Source organism: Miscanthus floridulus, chromosome 2 (assembly GCF_019320115.1).
Source record: "Miscanthus floridulus cultivar M001 chromosome 2, ASM1932011v1, whole genome shotgun sequence".
In the NCBI taxonomy this organism is placed as follows: Eukaryota; Viridiplantae; Streptophyta; class Magnoliopsida; order Poales; family Poaceae; genus Miscanthus; species Miscanthus floridulus.
Window position 1 is genome coordinate 174,652,457 of NC_089581.1, and position 22,727 is coordinate 174,675,183.

General features: G+C 50.8%; 2 pseudogenes; both read right to left on the reverse strand.

The window, feature by feature from the left end:
* Positions 1-14,956: 14,956 nt before the first annotated feature.
* On the reverse strand, positions 14,957-16,728 carry LOC136540751 (probable receptor-like protein kinase At5g24010; annotated as a pseudogene).
* A 2,855-nt stretch (positions 16,729-19,583) lies between these two features.
* LOC136535771 (probable receptor-like protein kinase At5g24010) lies at positions 19,584-22,503 on the reverse strand (annotated as a pseudogene).
* Positions 22,504-22,727: the final 224 nt, after the last annotated feature.

Genomic DNA, 22,727 nt, shown 5'->3' on the forward strand with positions numbered 1-22,727 from the left:
CAGCGAATGGCCCTGGCACCCACTAGAGAAACCCTCTAGTACTCTTGGAGTACGTCTCTGGACCGCTAGCCGACCCCTAGCGAATGGGGCATGGGCCTCCACTCAGACTTACCCGATAACAGCTCACCGGGGGTGTCACTGCTCACGCCCACTGAGGGTAGCATGGCACCCTCCACCCCTCCTTCTGAACGAAAAGGATGCGTGAGGGCCGCACTAAAAGCCAAGAGAACCCCTAACGGCCCTCTCGCTCCGCGTAGAGGCTAGGGGGCTCTTCCTGTAACCTCGCTGAGGCTCAGTGACCCGAATTCGCACTCATGGGCCTGACAAACACAATAAAACCCCTCTCACAACGCAAGTAAAGCCCCTAGAGGAATAAATTCACTCCTCTAGGGCCTCAGGGGCTACACCCGGCGGGTGCGCTCGCGTGCACCCACCGAGGCCTCGAGTACGAAACCCCATCCCGCCACGAGCCACTGCAAGACGAGCCTCGTCAAAACCTCATAGAGAGCGCTCGCACTCTCCTTAAGGCTCGAGGGCTACTGTCGGTTACCATGAAAAGGGGTCCCCTAAGCAACAATCAAGAAAATCGCTTGGACATCGTCAAAACCAAAGCCAAGGGACAACTGTTGGCCAAACCCCAGTCACATCAAAGCCACCTACTCTCTGCCTTGCTAGAGGCCTCGCACAAAGGGCCTTGGATGGCCTATCAGTTTTCCGTCTCGCTTGAGGCCTCGCGCGAAAGGCCACGGCTGAGGAACCAATTCTCTGTCTCACCCGAGGCCCCACGCATATAGCCTCGGACGAGACGCCGATTCTCCACCTCGCTCAAGGCCGGCTTGGCAAAACAACCCCGTCGCCTCTGCCTCGACCAACTCCTCGAACAAGACGTCACGTCCGACCGGCGTGTTCGACCGCTCCCGCGATATCAGCCGACAGGCGGCTCGACACAGCGGCGTGGCCGACTGGACGCTAGTCACATCGAAGCCACGCCGTCCAGCACAGGACAGGGGTTACCGACCACTATGCTCGGTATTGTGCCCACGACCGACACCCGTACTGCGCTGTGCTACCTAACTCCTGCTCCAGGGACAACGCGGCGTGCGGAGTCAGGTCCGGGTTACTATAGCCTCAGAATCAGTGTACAAGACTAACTGCTCCCTCCAAGCCTCGGTAATCTACTTTAGGGTCTCAGCAACCTCAGGATTCACGCCCGCCGAGCCCCCCATGATGGCTTGGCCTCGGCACCAACTGAGCTTCGGCACCAACTGAGCCTCGACTCTTTACACTATCAGCACACAGCAACCGGCATGTCGTCTGCCACACCCTGCGTCAGGCTATCACTGGAGCTCCCACATCGCATAGGATCGGACGTGGTCGGCGTGTTGCTCTAGTGCATCAAGGACAAGACCGCTCCGTCGACCATACCGCCATAGTAATAGGCTATAGGGTTTGGATATGCCGCCCCTGTTCACAGGACGCCGCATAGCGAACGCATGTATCACCCCTGACCCCCCTTCAACTATAAAAGGGAGGGACTGGGGCCATTTCTAGGGGACACGCATATGCAGACGGATGAACTCAATCACTCACACGCAAGCAACGCTCTATAACACGCATGTTTACCCGCTGCCTGAGATTGGCATCTCAAGCAATCTACGCCGCTCCACGCAGAGACCTAGGACTAGCTCCCTCTCTCGCCCTGCTTGTAACCCCCTACTATAAGTATTTCGGTGCAAGGAATACAAGATCGATCTCTTAGACTGGACGTAGGGCACCCATTGCCCGAATAAGTATAAACCTTGTGTCTCTTTGCATCACCATCTAGGATTAGGGGCATGCAGTACGTTTTTACTAGTTGGTTGAGGGCCCGCCGGTCCAAAACACCGACAATATGATAACTGTATCTTTCTTAATATAAATATAGAATATTAGACTATATGTTAAGTAAAAAATGTTATGTTGTATGTGTTGGAGGTGGGGGCAATGCCCCCCTCTTGTTGACTTGGCTCCATCCTTGGCATCACTTGTCAATTTATGAAATTTAGTGAAATGATTATATTCCTTGTATTAATAGTATATAATTATCCGTTTCGCCTCCAGCACCACCGGTGACCGCTCTGCCACCGCCACCACCAGCGACGCCCGTCCCAGTTGCACCAGCCTACAACAAGCGCCCAAAAAAGGAGAAGAGGTTAAGCAATCCTGTCATTTGCATCATTGCATTGGCCACCTGTGTCCGAAAAGAAAATAAAGGGAGTGAGAAGAAGAAAAAGATAGGGGCATAAATGACATTTCACCGCTCTTCTCTCTCCTTGAAAACTAGAAATGAATATTTTATTAGGTCCAATGTCCACCTGAAATTTTAATAAAAAAGCAGAGAGTCCACCAGCAAACTGTTCCATTTTGCGTGTCTGCTAGCAAAGAGAGATCACTTTTAGTGTTCTATAGAAAATTTTGCAAATATAAAATGTTTCAGAAAATCGCATTACATTTTATCACGGCTTTTATGCCACGATGAAAACAATCAGGGACCAATGAAACCAAACTATCAGGTTTCCATCCAATAGCTACAAGCCAACAAGATTTTATGAATGAGTCTGTCTACTAAACAACCATGTGTTTTATGCGGTTTCAACACATGAAATTTTTTTTGCACCATAGGATTAAGATCCAATAGCCTCCACCCTTCTTCTACCTCCACCCTCCACCCTTCTTCTACCTATAGACAATCACAAATCACAAGATCATAGATCCACATATCACATATTATCGACAAATATGCTCGGCAGTCCACCAAGGGGTATCCCGCGATGGTAGATTTGTCGGTGGGGATACGCGTAATCAGGAACTGGATGGTGACACAAGGCGCAGAGACAGCGATTTAGACAGGTTTGGGCCATCTGATCGACATAATACCCTACATCCTATGTCTTTGGTGTATTGTATTGAATACATGATGTCGAGTAGAGGACCCCTGCCTCTCCTTATATACTCTGGAGGGGTAGGGTTACAAGTAAAGTATCCTATTTGGTACTATACAATGTCTTGTGGTGCACGCCGAGCAGCGCCGTGCACGCCTTGATCTTGTGGGCTGGGCCACCCCTGATGGTGCGGCCCATGTCTTGGGGGCCATACCCCCACAGCTAGTCCCCAAGCCTGACAGTAGGTGACGTAGTCGCGTGGTGCTAGGGTCAAAAAGTAGAAAGCCAGCTGAGCAGGCAGCCAGTCCCCGGGCGTAGCCTCGAGATGAGAACAAGCACATTCACCGCAAGGTGAAGTATGCCCACTTAGTCCCCAAGCCTGCTGGAAGTTGAAGAATGAATCTTATAGCAGGGTCAAAGGAAAAAAGTCTGAAAGCTTGCCAACGTCGTCTGACATACGCGTATCAAAACCCCAGACGTGCTGCCCAAGATCAGCACCCTGATCCGAACAACATGGAGCAGCTTGATAGCACACCGACGAGATGTAGCAAGATCCGACCACCAAGGGAGCACCGAGGAGTCCCCGGCGTCGCTGGCGATGTCTGAGCACCGAGGAGCGAGGAGTCCCTAGCGTCGCTGGCGAAGTCTGAGCACCGAGGAGCGAGGGATCCTCGGCGTCGCTGGCGATGAGCGAGCACTGAGGAGCGAGGAGTCCCGACGTCGCTGGCGATGACCGAGCACCGAGGAGCGAGGAGTCCCGACATCGCTGGCGATGACCGAGCACCGAGGAGTCCCCGGTGTCGCTGGTGATGACCGAGCATCGAGGAACGAGGAGTCCCCGGCGTCGTTGGCGATGAGTGAGCACCAAGGAGCGAAGAGTCCCCACGTCACTGGCGATGACCGAGCACTGAGGAGCGAGGAGTCCCAGGCGTCACTGGTGATGACCGAGCACCGAGGAGCGAGGAGTCCTCGGCGTTGCTGGCGATGACCAAGCACCAAGGAGCGAGGAGTCCCTGGCGTCGCTGGTGATGACCGAGCACCGAGGAGCGAGAAGTCCCCGGCGTCGCTGGCGATGTCCGAGCACCGAGGAGCGAGGAGTCCCCGGCGTCGCCGGCGATGACCGAGCACCGAGGAGTCCTCGATGTAGGCAGTGATGTCCGCGCATCGAGGAATCCCCGACAAAGCTAGTGAGGCACGAGCACCGAGGAGCGAGGAGTCCCCAGCGTTGCTAGCGATGACCGAGCACCGAGGAGCGAGGAGTCCCCGGCATCGCTGGCGATGACCGAGCATCGATGAGTCCCCAGTGTTGCTGGCGATGACCGAGCACTGAGGAGCGAGGAGTCCTCGACGTCGCTGGCGATGACCGAGCATCGAGGAGCGAGGAGTCCCCGATGTCGCTGGCGATGACCGAGCATCGAGGAGCGAGGAGTCCCCGGCATCGCTGGCAATGTCCAAGCATCGAGGAGCGAGGAGTCCCCGGCGTCGCCAGCGATGATCGAGCATCGAGGAGTCTCCGGCGTAGGCGGCGATGTCCAAGCACCGAGGAATCCCCGACGAAGCTAGCGAGGCATGAGCACCGAGGAGCGAGGAGTCCCCGACGTAGATGGCGATGTCTAAGCACCGAGGAGTGAGGAGTAACCGGCGTCGCTGGCGATGACCGAGCACCGAGGAGCGAGGAGTCCCCGACGTCGCTGACGATGACCGAGCACCAAGGAGCGAGGAGTCCCCAGCGTCGCTGGCGATGACCGAGCACCAAGGAGCGAGGAGTCCCCGGCGTTGCTGGTGATGAGCGAGCACCGAGGAGCGAGGAATCCCGACGTCACTGGTGATGACCGAGCACCAAGGAGCGAGGAGTCCCGACGTTGCTGGCGATGACCGAGCACCGAGGAGCGAGGAGTCCCCAACATCGCTGGCGATGATCGAGCACCGAGGAATGAGGAATCCCCGATGTCGCTGGTGATGAGCGAGCACCGAGGACAGAGGAGTCCTCGACGTCGCTAGCGATGACCGAGCACCGAGGAGCGAGGAGTCCCCGGTGTCGCTGGCGATGACCGAGCACCGAGGAGCGAGGAGTCCTCAGCGTCGCTAGCGATGACCGAGCACCAAGGAGTGAGGAGTCCCTAGCGTCGCTGGCGATGACCGAGCATCAAGGGGCGAGGAGTCCTTGGCGTCGCTGGCGATGTTCGAGCACCGAGGAGCGAGGAGTCCCCGGCGTCGCTGGCGATAACCGAGCACCGAGGAGCGAGGAGTCCCCGGCGTCGTTGGCGATGACTAAGCACCGAGGAGTCCCCGACGTCGCTAGCGATGATCGAGCACCGAGGAGCGAGGAGTCCCCGACGAAGCTGGCGATGTCCGAGCACCGAGGAGTCCTCGACGTAGGCGGCGAGGTCCGAGCACCGAGGAGCGAGGAGTCCCCGGCATCGCTGGCGATGACCGAGCACTGAGGAGCGAGGAGTCCCCGGCGTCGCTAGCGATGACCGAGCATCGAGGAGCGAGGAGTCCCCGGCGTAGGCAACGATGTCCAAGCAGCGAGGAGCGAGGGGTCCTCGGCGTAGGCGACGATGTCTGAGGAGAGAGGAGTCCTCGGCGTAGGCGGCGATGTTCGAGCACCATGGAGTGAGGAGTCCCCGGCGTCACTGGCGATGACCGAGCATCGAGGAGCGAGGAGTCCTCGACGTCGCTGGAGATGACCAAGCACCGAGGAGCGAGGAGTCCCCGGCGTCGCTGGCGATGACCAAGCACCGAGCACCGAGGAGTCCCCGGCGTAGGCGGCGATGTTCGAGCATCGAGGAGTCCCAGGCGAAGCTGGCGAGGTCCGTGCGGTGAAGTGTGTCCACTTACTCCTCGAGCACGAAGAAACCGAGCGCTGAGGAGTAACCGGTGTAGCTGGCGATGAAGCACGAGCGACGAACAGTCTGATCAACTAGTCGGCGATGGAGTCCATGAACCGAGCGGTCTGACCAGTTGATCGGTGAGGAAGCCCGAGCACCAGGTGATTCGATCACCTGGACGATGATCCTGCAATACAAGCATGTAGAGCAGGTACTACATGACGCACAAATAAATAAACTCCGGAGAAAAATCAGCAATGGTGATGAAACGGCATATGCAGTTCAGCGATCAGTTGACGTGAAAATATATTTATGTTTAATATAAACCGCCCGAACAGTTAGTGTGTAGCTGAGTCTTTAGCCCTAGCTAGCCCGTTAACCATAACGTGGAGCGCGGAGCTCGTGCACGTGTAGGAGGAACAGGCGTGACCAAGGAGCCACTGCCGACCACCCATAATGCAGAGCGTGGAGCCCGTAGCACGTGTAGGGAGGAGCCGGAGACAAGGCCGTCTCTAGAGACGTCCGGGCATCAACGTGACTGTTCGAGGGTTCAGAAAATCATTTGGAGAGCAAATATGGAGAAAATAGTTCGGAGAAACATTATGGCGATATACGAAGATTGGAGAATATTTAGAAGAATATTAAATCGTGACTTAGCTTTAGATGGAGCATTTGGTCGGCGACGTATGACGTTATCTGGTCGGCGTTGACGGCGAGCAGCTGGCGGGCGGTGAGTTGTTGGTGAAGACGACCTCGGAGGTGGTTCCGAGATCGGATCTGTTGTCGCGGGGGCTGATGTAGCCAGCGATGAATCATCGTCGTGGATCGGCATGGATCTGCACGAGATTAATGACGAGAACGCGCATTTGATTTGAGGTCCATCTAGCTCGCCATGGATCAAGCGCACACCCCCTACCTAGCGCGCCAACTGTCGACAGAATATGCTCGGCAGTCCACCGAGGGGTATCCCGCGATGGTAGATTTGTCGGTGGGGATGCGCGTAATCAGGAAACGGATGGTGACACAAGGCGCAGAGACAGCGATTTAGACAGGTTTGGGTCGTCTGATCGACGTAATACCCTACGTCATGTGTCTGGTGTATTGTATTGAATACATGATGTCGAGTAGAGGACACATGCCTCTCCTTATATACTCTGGAGGGGTAGGATTACAAGTAAAGTATTCTATTTGGTACTATACAATGTCTTGCGGTGCACGCCGAGCAGCGCCGTGCACGTCTTGATCTTGTGGGCTGGGTCACCCCTGATGGTGCGGCCCATGTCTTGGGGGCCATACCCCCACACATATCATAAGAAATAAATTTTTTTCTATAGAAGGAAAAATCACAGATCACAGAGGAGGATGAGAAGAGGCTTACCTGGAGCCGGATCCATCGCCGCCGCCGCCACTGCCATGGCCGGTGCGGGCGCGGGGAGGCACGCCTGGCGCGGGTGCCAGGGCGAGCTCGCCGGTCGTCGGCGCCGACGCCGGTGGTCGCCGGCGAGAAAGAGAGTGGGAGAGAGAAGGAGTTGGGTGAGCGAGAAACCGGTGAGGCGGAGGTTGTTTATCAGTTTATGTGTTCGTTATGACATGTGGGCCCCGGACGTCATAGATAAAAAAAATCTATGCGTTTTTTTTTGTGCTAAAACATACGTGTGTTGTATATATTTTTGTTATGAATAAACTGTCAGCACTCAATTCATAGATATACATAGTCCAAGCGAAAGGTGAATGCAGTAAATTCTAGAAGGCTCAGCTATGTGCAGGGATGAAAACGGATCAGATACGGATGGATATCACCGATATTACATTTGTTTTCATATTTCTGTCCGGATTCGGATTCGAATACGGATAGTGTCAACTATGTCGGATAGGATACGATTACATATCGACATCATAAATATGCGATTTGAGTATTCGGATACAGATACTGTATCGGATGTTGGATATCCGGACTCGGATATGGACAGATCTCAACCCCTCTAAACAGATTCGGTTTCGAATACGGTCGGAAAATATTCGTACCGTTTTCATCCCTACCTATGTGCAGGTGCAGCTGTGACGGCACAGTGTACAAGCCAAAAGTACAAGGCAACGTTGGCAAGTCATTTCACAGCGGATTAGGCAAAATGACAAGCATCCTGGCATCTAATCCCATCCCATCCAATCCGGCACCCTAAGATTAATGCTCAAAGACAAACTTATGTTGCCACGAGAAGAAGACTATAAACAAAATGCAAAAAAAGAAAAAGAAAAACTCGTGAGGGCAGGGGTCGGTCGGGTGGTTGAGGTAATCCTGACAAAAATTGGCGACAACGTTGCCTCGGCACGGCGACCTCATCACACCCCCCACCCCCCCCCCCCCCCCCCCCCCCCCCCTCCCGACCTGATGCAGAGACGGGACCGATTTGCGTCCAAATTCACAGCTGCGGACGCCAGGAATAGCAAGTTAGCAACGCATGAGCATTCGGTATTTCTTATTTTCTTACTGTCCGATCTTTATTAATAGATGGTTTATACTTTTTTCAATCATTGTAAAATTTGTCAAAAAGAAAAACTTGGAGATAGAACAGCTGCTACGCATGAGCAGCACACAGCAGGTGCGGTCATCTCACAAGTTGCTGGAAAAAATTGACAAGCATCTACGAAGAACCATATACGCAGTATGTGCTTTTCTTATCATATCATGTCACGTTGTCCAATCTCGGATTGGGGCCAGAGCATTCGGGGCATCAGGATGGAGCATTCAGATCATGGAGCATGGGACGTGTGTGGCAGGCTTGGGTTATGCATGATTAGCGGCAAAGGTGATAGAATACGGTTCAGGGATCAAGAGCACGCATGGTCCAGGACTCCAGGGCACAAAAGCTAGAGACCCCCTTGAACAAAGGAGACTGTCGGTCTGTGTAGTGTGTAGCCATCTCGCAGCAACGACGACACCCGGACATAGCAGTTCGCCGTCCTAGGCTCAGGTTCCACTCGTGCGGTTGTTCTGTCTCGGCTTGGGGTTTGCAGCCAGCGGCAGATTATAAGCTGGAACGGTATTTTTCTCTCATACCAAACCAACCAGCCGTAAATAATCCACGATCGTTTACGACGAAACGAACAGGCTGTTAATCAGCATCGATGCTGGCTGCTACTGGTGGTATTCATGGTACATTGGTACATATGATCCTACATAGCATTAGTATACATATATATAATCCTACTAGACAGCATTAGTATTGACCGCGGAGTAGTTCAGATGCACGTGGGAGTAGAAATGTAAAATTGTAAGGGTAGGAGAGAAGATAAATACTGAAAACTACATTAGGGGAAAAGGACATAGGATACTGAAAACAACTGCAGGGTTAAGTTAACCTGCTATAGGCAGGACAGTGTTGGAGTAGTCACAACCAAACCGGGAAGGGACAGGAGAAGAAAAGAGTCGAGAGCTACTTAAATGCATGAAATCTACAATAAAAACGGTCCCTGTCGTAGTGTGAAATGCATATTACGACCTGTAACCATAGATGGAACATCACTGGATGCTTCATGTTTGGCGATGAAAACGGCAGAAAATTAAACCCTAGACAGCACTGTCACTGATCATGGGCACGAGGTTTAGCAGTAATGTAGACGCATATGGCCTATGGGAGGGGTTGTAGATGCGGCTGGGACCTGGGAGTGAGGGTAGGAGAGCTGCTGCCATCCAATTATCAGGAATACAGGATGGGATTAGGATGTAAGGGCCACTATAATGCTCACAAAAGAAAGACATCAGCAGATGGGAGGAGAAAGGGAAAAATAAAGCAGACGAAAGGTATTCCAGATGTCAAAAAAGACATAAAAAGTATACGTGATGTAGTTCGATCAGGTACGTTACCTCTTGAAGTTGTTGACGTACATGCCTGACTTCTCATGCTTGGGAAAGCAAATTGCCATTGCCATGCTGATTTTATTCCGCCTGACGCACGGAATTGGCAGCTCAGCTGTTAAAAGGGAAAGCGAAAATTTCTATGGGCCAGGGAGAAAAAGAACCTCAGCTGTGGCGCGCAAGTGAAAAAGAACCGCTCAAAAAAATTTGGGTGTCTATTTTCTCTTTATATATATACAAACGGTCGGGCATAGTGATCACAAATAGAAAAAAGAGAGAGGAGAAATAAAAGGTTTATTCAGTTATTCACTTTATATTATTCAGAAGAAAGAGATTTCCACAGAACTTTTCCGTAGCACATTCTGTTGCAAAAGGCATCTAGGAAGGCCAAAGTGTACAATGATTCAACAATGATGCCATGTTGTGCTCCAGCATGATAGAGCCTTTTGTATAAAACATGAATGCCCGAAAAAATTGAGAGGCTCACACCACACAATATTTTGGAGGGAAAAAAAGAAAAACAAAGTTCGAAGAGCTTTGCCAGTATTGGGGGGCACAGGTGGTAAAAGAAATGGAGCAAGGAGGCTAGCAAATGTGCCCACTGCCCTACACTGGATTTTACCACAGATCTTGTTCCCAACACTTGACAGTAGCTGCACATAAGAGCCGACCATACCTTTGAATATGGCACATCCTGGTAATCCTTTTGTGGAACACTGGGGTACAGGTTGCCCCACCAGGTTATATCTTTTCTAGGAGTCGTGATATGCCGTCTCTTTACTCAAAGCACTTGGCATCATAATATATCGACAAGTATATATGGCCCCAAGAATGCACATACATTGACTGATGCCGGCATCCCTTTTTATCGAAAGGCTAAATCATTACAGAGATATTATCATCACAATAAATAAACTGATTACAGCTTCTTATACTCGGCAGAAAAAGGAGTACTTTAGTTTAGTGGCTGAGCTGTTAAGTTGGAATTGGATTGCTTTGGCAAAATTTGGTTATAAAGACAAAATATTAATATGTGCCAGGAAATCAAATGACAGTCGAATAGGAAATCAAATTCAAGTCACTTACCTTTCAACCAATAAAGGCCTTGTGTAAACAAGAGGGGCAAGTCAAAACAGAACATAAATCAATAGAATACTGGCTCTGGCTGGTAACCAGAAGGTAACTGAAAGGTATTGACTGTCTGATGGATTTCTAGTTAAATATTATGTGTTTGAAAATGGTAAGACATGACCGGCTTATTCGACTGTCTCGCACTGTACCTACAGTGCTTTTCTCTCTTGCGCTGGCAGCAGCCACAGCCCAAACGGCTGGCTTATCCAGCAGCCGAACACTCCAATAGTTCCTGCTCCGTTTCCAGCTATTTTCAAACGACACAGGCTTGAAATTGACATTACTAATCAGCGTGTTTTGTCAAGTAATGGTTGTTAAATGGTACAACTACGGTCCTATGTATCGTGAAAGTGTAGCATGCCATAAGTGTTAATTTGAAATAAGGAACACCGGTCAAACCCCGGCTGACCTAGTAGCTTCTAAAATGCAGTCAATAGCAATTAAACTATTAAAAGTTGCATGTCTAAGTATAATTGCAACGTCTAATTGTAATCCTACATGATTATTACAGCCAACTAATATGCAATACCATCTTACATGATGAACAATTTTTTTTAAAAAAAAACTTGCAAAAGCCTTTTCCTTCCTAAGTTCCAATTAGAATACTGTTCAAATATGGTTATCTTGATACGATACAGAGCCAGGATTTTCAGTTCATGCAATAAATTAACATTCCAATTAGGTTAACTGTGGTATGAAGAACCCTCCAAATAAACATGTAACATGAGCTCACCTCAGCTGTGATACAGAGATCAAATTCTCAAAAATGTTCTGGCAGCATATGCCACAAAAATTCCATTCCCTAACCAGGTTAACACCTCCCATTGGGCTGATCCAATTTGTATTTGGGCTTGCTACTACATGGATGATGGATGAGGCATGGGTGATGAGGACAACATACAAAAACAGGTATTTCAAAGATGTAATTAAACATCAGTGGAAATTGACCACTTCAGGTTCCTATAGCAGCAAAGTAGGCACAAACCGCACTTTTTTTATTTCAGGGGACCATCAAGTTTGCTCCTTGGAGAAAAGTTTGGAAATGTTGGGCTCCTCTAAAATGCTTTTTTTTGTTTGCTCTCAACAACAGATGCTGGACTGTGGATCGCCTTGCCAAAAGAGGCCTCCCTCACCTGGCAGCTTGCCCCTTCTGCTGACCAGGCCGAAGAAAATATTCAACACATCCTCCTCACCTCATGTGAGTTTGCAAGGCAGGTCTGGACCTTGATCTTCCAGAAATTAAAATTTTAACAGTAATGGCTCCAGAATCTACTAGTCGCTTCTGTGGCTGGTGGTGACATACTTTAAGAAGTGTTCCAAAGGAGATGCGCAAAGGACTTAATTCCCTGATAATCCTTGTTGTTTGGGAGCTCTGGAAGCACAGGAACGCTTGTGCTTTTTAGGGAGCTCGACCAGATGTTCAGACCCTCTTATACAATGTGGCTGAGGAGGGCAGTTTGTGGTGCATGGCTAGTGCTATAAGGGCCTCCAGGGGCTCCTCATAAAGTCGCTCTCCCCTGACCTTTAGGGTCTAGGTAGGTTGTGAAGGCCTTGTTCAAAGGCTTGTAAGGCAGGATGTGTGTTGTCCTGTTGGGTTTTTGTAGGAGGAGACCTCTTGACGCCTCCCCCATTTTCCGTACAATTTGTACTGACTACATCTCATTCTTAATGAAATAGCATACGATTCTCCTACGTTGTTCAAGAAAAAAATCATATGGAGGAAAGAAGAACAAAAGCCAAGAAGAGAATGCTCCAACCAATCAGATATACGTTTTTTTTGGAATGTACAAAAAAGTTAATAGCTGTGTGAACCAAGAAAATAATACAAACTCATAATCAAGCGAATCTGTTACGGGATTGGGCCTGTGCGGCAGGAAATGGCCAGGTGGCAGCAGACCAACAGCGCATGCACAAGAGAAGCAGCATGGCAGCACACAACGAGTTATGCAATTAGTTTGTTAGCCTTCTCTTTAGTTATAGTTATCTAGCAGATCCATTCGTTACATCTATCTGTTAGATGCTAGTGCCTATTAAAAGTTGACCTGTACGGCTGTACCTTGTAATGGAAAAGCAAGAAGAAACCCTAAAGGAAGTCAGAGCCTCCAGAGATACGGCAACTAGCCTTCCTGCTATCTCATCTATTCCTACTTAATCCAGAATTCCAGATTTGAATCAGTAAGGGCTAAGGAAGATGAAACTGCATGATCAAGTACTCCATGACTAATGGTTTCCATGTATTGGGATTTTCAAGAGTTTCAAAAACATGAACCATATTAACATGCTGTCTAGAATATTGACAAAAAAAGTGCCAAAAAGCAAAAACAAGAACAGCACTACAGAGAAATTCTGATGAAAAATAAATAAATATGTGCACTCACAAGGTAATGGAAATAGAAAGTTCAACTAATACTATTTAAACAGTAAATTAAATATCCATGGACGTTGAAAACATTTGTTTTATTGATTAGCCAGATAAACATTTCATTTGTCCAACCCAGACGCTATTACATCTTCAGGAATGCATTGGGAAGCATTCCAGAACTTGATAGAACAAAGCATGTAAAGTAAATGATAAATCAGATGTAGTACTATCACTGATGAGAGAATAAAATTTTCCTCAGCTACTGCAGCATTTGAAAGAAATGGAATCATGATAGAACAAATGACCCACTGAAAACATAAATATACTGGAAACAAACTGGAAACGGCCTGCCTAGGATGCTCATGAAAATAGCATCATTTGAGTTTGTAACATTAATGTGGTAGATGCAAGGATATCAAATATATAGGGAAAGCAGATATGGGAAATAAAAGGAAAGCTTGTGTAGCAATTAAATTTTTTTAAAAATGAGGATCGACAGGATGGAGAGACACAGTTAGGAGGTGAAGACAGGGAGTAGCCCGCAATTACAAAAGTTCTAAATCATCAAACTAGAGGCAATTTATAGTCATGGAAGTATTAAAGGTTAACTATATTCCTATTTGGTTCTTATTTGGGTGACTAAATATAATATCATAGCAACTATGTGCAGCGGCGGACCCAGAATTTGAACCAAGGGTAGTGCCTAATAATAAAAATATTTCTCATTCAAAATATGGTATAATCCAAGAAATAACTAAACCTAGTGGAGACTAAGCATAAGGCACCAGTCGAGCGGAGATAGTCTGGAGACTGGAATACTTAAGGATGTTGGACATTTTTAGTTTGGACCTTCTAAAACTAACTACTACAAATAATTTTGGTCAAAATCTGGGGTAGACCTGGGCCTATATGGCCTAAGGCTGGGTCCGCCCATGACTGTGTGTGTTTAATGGGACTGCACCTTAGTGCGCAACTCGTCCTCTGACAGATTTTGGAGGAAGGGCACCTATGGTGTTTAGCAGGAGCCAGGGATGAGGTGACAGCTAGTTGCCTTGGAGTAATGCGATTTTTTCATGAAAATTTTGGTCTGTTCTGCCTCCATGCAAAAAATTCAAGGTTAAGGCTGCCTGGGTACACCCTATCAGCACTGAGTACACCATATAATCATATCAAGTATTTTCCATCTAGTTGTGTCATATACTCATATTGCATTAATTATCTTCAGACAGAAAGTGCATGTTCAGGTTGCGAATCAAGAGAGCAACAAGACAAACGAAGCACCTATCAAGTATCAACCAAGTAGGCAAGTACCACGCCTCAGGATCCCACAGTACAATAGTACATATAGTAAAGCTGGTAGGATCCCACCAAGCAGCCACATATACATTTCATCAGATGAAATTTGCATGAGAAGATCGTGCAAGTGCATCCTGAATTCTGTGCTTGTTTGAGTCGCTCAAGATATTTCATAAGGGATACCAAACTTACAAAAAGACTAGAAGAGGATGTCCTTAAGGGGCTCAAGAGCAAAGTGGTACACAATCCACACGGAGAAGAAAACAGCAAGTCAGCAACAACCAAATCATGCTACAAATACAATGGCATGATGGCTTCTGCAGCTATTTGACTTATTTTTATAATTAAATGTCAACTAATTATATTCAAATGTAATTCAGCTGTGAATCCACAGCATCATAATCACAGTATAGATATCACAAGCATCCATTCAAGCGTATTTCAGAAATCAAACTGAATAAGTGAGGTAATAGCAATACAGTCACATCTAGGGTAGAGTACTTTTACAGCATAATGAGCAAAGCACGGAGAACACAAAGTTCAAGCATGAAAGGAGTAATGATGCAAAACTACAATACTTTTAGAGAGGTGATAAAACTACAATACTTACAACTCAATAAAAGTATTATGTGATTAGATACATACAACAGCAGCAGTTTGTCACTCCTCAAGATGTTCAGCTTGCACTATTCAATAGTCTGTCTTACTAGGCACAAGTTGATATGCTCTGGCCAGTTTCCCTTCACCGGAGTCCATAGGTCTCCAGGACCAAGCTGCACCGTTATTCCTCAGCTCGGTCCTCAACCTCAGCACCAGCATGACCAAAGCCACAAACAACCCAGCAAAGATGAAACCACAGAGCAGGGAGCGGGCAAATTCTCCAATCCCCTTACCCACCACATACTCCATGTCTAGATCAATTGGGAAGGCTCCATCCATACCTCCACTGGTCTTGTTCATCCTCATTATCTCCAGTGCATTAAGGATGCCACTTACTTCATCAGATAGACTCTTCTTCGAGCCACCAATCGCCAATTTCAGTATCCCTTCATCCTTCACATCGACAACAAAGTCAATGTAGTAAGGATAGGCCAAGAATCCGGTGACACTGGAGAGATCGAAATCCTTGACATGCAAGATCACCATTGACGTAGATATTGAAGTAGAGCTCAGTACAGCAGCCTTACTGGCAATGTCACAGAAGTGCATACGCACAAGGTACCGGCTGCCAACAGGCACAGGGAAACCCCAAGTCACATTGGCCCCTGGCCTCACCGATCTCGCAGAGTTGTAGACATTGTCGGGAGCCACCTCCCTGGTCATCTGCCTGCTACCCTTGGGATAAGCAATCCGGCCGCTGAATGACCATGCCCTGTAGTTGGCCGAGTCGGGTGTCGACGAGGAATTTCTCATCGTTAACCCATGTCCGCCACAGTGTGCCATTGAATGGCGTGACCTTGCGCCCGGCGACGTTGATCCTGTAGAGAGTCTCAAACACCTGAGACGACAGCCCGTGGATCTGAGCGGCGTTGCCGGACGTGACAAGGGTGCCGATGTCGCCGACGAGCTCCTCGGGCGCAGAGACGAGCTCGATGGCGTTGACGAAGGCGGTGGAGCCCGAGTCAGGGACGAAGGTGAGGACGAGGACGTCGGAGTCCACGGGGAGGATGAACTCCTTCACGACGGGGGACGAGACCGTGAGGTTGTGGAGGAGAAGCAGCCCCGCGGCGCCGACGTGGAAGCGGGACGCGGCGAGGGCGGGGGCGAAGGGGTAGAAGTGGAGGCGGAGGATGTGGTGCCCGCGGCGGCGGACGGAGAGGTCGTAGGACGCGCGGCAGGAGAAGACCCGCGCGGAGGCGTGGAGCGGGGACGGCGGCGGCGGGGAGCCGGACGGCGCCGCGGGGGAGAGGGACGGGGAGGAGGACCGGAGGCGGGTGGACGCGCAGCCGGAGTCCGGCACGAAGCGGCGGCCGTCGGGGAGGACGGCGGGCGCCGCCGCGCCGCACGCGAGGAGGTGGTTGTCCGCCGGGGCGAACCGCGCGGCGGCGGCGGCGGAGCAGAAGGCGGCGATGAGGATGAGGACGAGGGCGAGGCGGCGCGAGGTTGGTGGGGCGGCCATGGCGGTGGGGGGACGGGGAGGTGGTGGTGGTGGTGGATTTGGGTGGCGATTTGTTGAGCTGTGGGCGGGGGAGAGCGCCGAAATGGCGTTGGATTAATTGGGGGACAGCCTGGAGATCGGCGGGCACGGCCGGAGTGGAGGAATCAATTCAGCGCGTCGAGCTGGGGGAGACGTCTCGCTCGGGTGGCGTGCGGTGGTTTGATTTGGCTTGGTCAATCTGGGACGCGTCGGTCAGTGTGGTGTGTGGGCGCGTTATCTGTTAGGCCAGTAAGGTTTTACTCGTGGGCGTCCAGGTTTGTGATGGGCTAGACCAAAAGTACTATATACACAAGATTCGGCCCAAACACTTCAATGATATATCTGTTAATTTATTTTTGTTGGCCCTGTTCGGCCGGCTGGAAAAAACGGCTGATGCTGATACTGATACTGATACTGATTTGTTGTGAGAGAAAAATACTGTTATTTCGCTGAAACAGTATGGCTGGTAAGTTGAACCGAAAAGGGGCGCTATTTGTATTGACAACTTTTTTTTTCTCAAACGTAGTGGAGTGAACCGAGATAAGGAGTAGATACTTAGGGTAAAAATTATCCAACTTAATTTAAATCTTCGACTCAAGATGTGTGCTTGCATGTACGGCCGATCATTCAACTATGTTAGCACCTGCATCATTGTGCATCGTAGAAATGAAACATTTGCTGATTAAGGCTACCTTCTTCCCAAAAATATGCAATTATAGGTTTAGATTGAGTCAAACTTTTTTAATATTTAACTAAATTTATATAAAATATTATTAACATTTATGATTCTAAATAGGTATCCTATAAAAACATACTCTACGACTAATCTAATAATACTTAGAGCACGTCTAGTAGTAAAGAGTCAGTATGCCCTAGACCATCGATCACATCGTGGCGTCATGCTCCTTCTCTAGGCAGGTCTGGTGGAACATCCTGACCACTCTCACCCTACTCTCTTGGTGGCAAATAATGGAGGGCGCGCTGGACTGGCGACAAAAGGAGGGGAGCAGACTCTCTTTTCGCACTTGTAGCATGGGAGTTATGGAAGGAGAGAAACGGGAGATGCTTCTGCAGTGTCTCCAATACAGTCTGCAACTCCCTAGGTACATGAAACTCATCACCGACCAGTGGATCGATGTCGGCGCAACTAAGTTAGGTTTTCTATTTGCGTGTGTAGTCGCCATGTACGCAGTCCGCTAGGCAGGGATGAGCTCATTGTATAACCTTTGCCCCGCCTAGCACGTCTGAGAGGCGCGTCGATGTAAAGAACAACTTTTCTCGATCTTAATACAATGACGCGTAAATCTTTTGCGTATTCGAGAAAAAAAAAGAGTCAGTATGGCACAAATCTTTTGCGTATTCGAGAAAAAAGAGTATATTTAAGGTGTTATTTACTTATGTATTTCCTCTCCTATCAAAAGAGATAGAAAAGATACATCTCTTATGTATTAGGACACGAAAAAGCTTAGCTCTTATCTTCACACTAGCTCAAAGAGTATATGATATCTAATGTTGGCTTACAGCTAGCCATTCGATTACAGAAAGTCAAACTAGAAGCAGATGAGTATCAAATGAATAGATACTCTGAAATAGAACGAGAAAAGGTAAATTTGATTAATGCTAATTCTATTAGTTTGGAACAATTAGAAAAGTCTAGAAATGAAACTCTTTATTTTGAAAAACAAAGGGTGATGAATCAAGTCCGACAATGATTTTTTCAACAAGCTGTAAAAGGAGCTCTAGGAACTTTGAATAGTTATTTGAATACTGAGTTACATCTCCGTACGATTCGTGCTAATATTGGCATTCTTGGGGCCATAGAATGGAAGAGATAATTAAATTTATTAGGTTAGAAAAAGTGTCCTCGTAAATATTAGTATTTTTTATAAATTTAATCAAACTTAAAACTGTCCAACTGCTCGGAAAACAAGAATTTCATTAATTTAGGACGAAGTCAGAAATTCTAGTGTGGGATCAAAACAAGCAACAGGAAGAAAGAGTCCCTGCTCGGGCGCTTGGTCGATCTATTCGATGAAAAGTCAGGCTAAAAAGTACTATTTGTTGATTTGTTGTGAGAAAAAAACACTGTACCATAGCTGATAAGTTCAAACGAACATGGGCCATAGCGAGGCAAGATTCGGAAGATAAGCCTCCACTAATTCCATCATGATGACAGTTTTTTGTTTAAGTGGAGCGTGCGTGTCACTATCACAGATTTTTCTTCTTCCCTTCCAACCCCGAACCGCGTTGCGATTTCCACACTTCGCCCTGGGCTCCACGGCAACCATTGATCCAGCTTAGAAATTGCTTATTGCTCCGAGCCAGTTTCGTGCGTTCCCTTTAAGTGCCTGTTCGGTTCTTGGGGAACCGTGATCAGGATGTAATTCGGTCCAGGATCGGACGTTTAATTTGTGCAAGCTTTCTCCAGCCGGAACGCTTGCCTGACTCTTTTCCCGGTCTAACGAACAGGCCCTAAGTAGTCTTATGACCAAACACAAGCTGAAAGTCTGAAACCTTCACCTCACAGGCAGTCTTTGGGGGAACATCGATATCTAACTGAATGGATCTTTTGTGACAGTCGGCGAACACTAGCATCAGACTGACGTTGAACACACGTTGTAATCACTGGTGCCCAGCTCGCTTGGCTGATAAGCCATGACTGAAAGTACCGTTGGCTAATTTGTTGTAAGAAAAAAATATTATTTATTAGTTAAAAAAGTACAGGCTTATAAGTCAAACGAATGAACGGGATATCCCTACTGCCAATTCTTCTGGCCAGCTTTCTTTGGTTGGCACCTTGCTCTGTTCTACACTAGCAGTATCTGCTAGTACATGCGTGGTCTGGTGTGAGCGTGACCACCAGAGAAGAAGAAAATGACCGCAAAGTTTTGTTGCCATGCGAGCAGTCGTACAGGCGCCTACATTATGTAGCTCAATCAATCAGACAGCCACTGGTCAATTTGCTTTGGCCGCATGCATATGCACAGCACGCTTACAACGAACTTGGATTATCCGTGGCCGTGATGCAGACCTGCAGAGTGTAGGGACAGCAGAGAATTGGCTCGCATTCGCAACAGCTTTAGGTTGCAGAGTTCAGAGCACATTCACCAGCAGCTCTGAATTTCTTGGCTGCTGTGAATCTGTGATAACGTGTTTTCCTATAATACTGTCAAACTAAGCAACGATAACAAAACGGTGATTAGTACACTCCAGTAGGTGACTCGGATTGTTTGCAGTAGCCGGTCCGCCGGCACCACCAGCAGCTCATCATCGGCCCTCGCCGCTGCTGAGCTGGGAGAACACCTTGCTGTTGGCGACTCCCACGTCGGTGACGACCGTGTCGTCCGGATTGCCCGTCGTCAGGAAGCTCGTCGACAACGGCACCCAGCGCGGCACGACGACGTCCTCGGGGAAGTGCGCGCCGACGGCGCCGCTGTCCTCGAACTCGTCCCGCCGCACGTGCGTCTCCTGCAGCTGCAGGCAGTACTCGAGGTTCCACAGCACGTCGGCCATGGACGGCCGCTCCTGCCCGTAGTCCGCCAGGCACCGCTCCGCCGTCTCCGCAAACTTGCGAAGCGAGTTCTCGTTCACCTCCCCGAGGATCCGCGGGTCGGCGATCCGGTCCAGCTGCCCGCGTCTCTGCCACCCGACAGCCCACTCGGCGAGGTTGATCTGGTCGCGCTCCAGCGCCTGGTCGATCACCGGCCGCGCGCACAGCACCTCGAACAGCACCACCCCGAAGGAGTAGACGTCGGAGCGGTCCGTCAGCTGCTGCGTCTTGAAGTACTCCGGGTCCAGGTACCCGAAGCTGCCCTTCACCGCCGTGCTCACGTGCGTCTCCCCGAACGACGGGCCGATGCGCGACAGCCCGAAGTCGGCCACCTTGGCGATGAACCCGTCGCCGAGGAGGATGTTGGTGGACTTGACGTCGCGGTGGATGATGTTCTCGGAGTAGCCCGTGTGCAGGTAGTGCAGCCCCCTGGCGGCGCCGATACACACCTCCAGCCGCTGCTTCCACGACAGCGGCGCCGCCCCGTCGGAGTCCGGCCCGTACAGGTGGCTCCGCAGCGTGCCTTTCTCCATGTACTCGTACACCAGGATCATCTCCGCCTGCTCGTTGCAGTAGCCGATGAGCGACACCAGGTGCCGGTGCCGGATGCGGGACAGCACCACGATCTCCGTCTGGAACTCCGGCAAGCCCTGCCTGGACGCGCGCGTCGCGCGCTTCACCGCCACGCGGGTGCCGTCGCGGAACGCTCCGCGGTACACGTTGCCGAAGCCGCCCACGCCGATGAGGTTGCGCTCGTGGAAGTTGTCGGTGGCCGACCTCAGCTCCTCCAGTGGGATGTGGAGCTGCGTGCTCACCCTCTGCATCGCGCCGGTCGTGCCCTCGCCCGACCGGCTCGACGGCTCTAGCACCCACCCGGAGCTTTCCTGCGACCACGGCAGCGGCTTGCTGCTCTCCTCCAACGGCGCCGGCCGCGCCATCCGCCTTTTTCTCCGCACGACGAAGAACAAGCAGAGCGCGGCTGCCGCGAGAACCGAGGCGCCGAGCACGGTCGAGAGCGCGATGATCAAAACTCTCCAGTTGCTACCACGTGACCCCGCCGCCAAGCTCGAATCCGAAGGTCGCACCTTCATGATCTCCAGCCCGTTCAGGAAGCCCCCTTCGCCAGGGCTGCTCTTGGCGGACATGCCGATGCTGACGGTGAGGTTCCCGGAGATGGGTGCCGTGGCCGCGTAGTCCCTGTATAAGGCCGTGTTCGCCTGCGTCTCGAACTGTTTGGGAGCGAAGTCTTGGGTGCCAATGGCTTCCGCGACGAAGACGTTGAACACGATGCCGACTCCGTCGACGGAGCTCAGCAGCTCGTAGTCGCAAAAGTGGAGACGGACGAGGTAGTTCGACCCCAGTTCCGCCGAGAAGGTCCACGTGACGTTGAAACTCATAGGTACAGCCGCCGCCGACACGTTCGCCGCGGCGCGCTGCGTCCTGTAGACGACGTCGGGCGCCACCTCCCTGGTGTAGGTGGCGTCGTAGATGATCGGGGTGTTCGTATTCTCCAGCGTGGAGCTCCCCGCGGGACTGAAGAGGAAGGGGTCGTCGGGGAGCCACGTCCGCCAGAGTGTGTCGTTCTCCTCCGTCACCTCGGGGCCGCCCACGTTAAGGCGGTACACCGTCTCCAGCGCGTCCTTTCGCCACGCGGCTATGTCGCTGGGCCGCCGCACCTGCGCCCACCGGCGTCACGCTGCCGTTCCACAGCAGCTCCGCTGGAGCGGGGAACAGCTCGACGGCGTTGACAAACGCAGCGGAGCCGGCGTCCGGCGTGAACGTGACGCGGAAGTCGCCAGAACTGCCTGCCGGGACGAAGAACTCCTTGACGACGCCGGCGCTCGTCGGCGAGAAAGAGGACAGCACGGTGTACGCGTCCTGAACAGAGACCGCGAAGCGCGCGGAGGAGAGGCTGACGGTGGACGGCGAGGCCGGGGAGAAAGGGAAGAAGTGGAAGCGGAGGACGAGGAACGCGGCCTGCCCGGCGGAGTCGGAGAAAGAAAATCTGTAGGAGAAGGCGGAGCTGGACGCGCGCGCGGCGGCGTAGAGCGGGGAGGCGGCGCTGTTGGGGCTGGCGTTCGTCACCGCCGGGACGCGTTTGGTGGTCAGGTAATCGTGGTCCGGGGTGAAGTTGCGCGCTGGGTTGTCGCGTGGGAAGGTGACGGTGGATCCGGTGCCGCAGGCGAGGAAGAAGGAGAAGGCCGGGGTGAAGGCGGCCAGGGCGGTGGACGGGAGGAAGGTGGCGAGGAGGAGGAGGACGAGGACAGCCATTGTGAGTGATGGTAGTGGAGGCGTGCCGGCTGAGGGGGTGGCAGGCGACGGAGGGGATAAGCGAGTGCGGCGAGGACGACTGAGTGGTGAGTGGTCAGTGGTGTGTGGAGTCGGGCACGGGGAAGGTGGACTTGGATGGTGGGAGGACACGGGGATGGTGGACAGGAGCCCTGGATGGAGTGGAGTGGACGGAGACTAGCGAGCTGGTTGGGTCATTCCAAATTCCTTTGTGCGTCCACTGGTCACCCATGTGTTCCATTCGGTTGGAAAGGCGGCTTTGCTTTAGTTTTGTTCTCTTCTTTGGGAAGGAGGAAGAAGGTAGGCTCCTACGGTATAACATTTTCAAACCTCAATCAATGGATCGATACACAC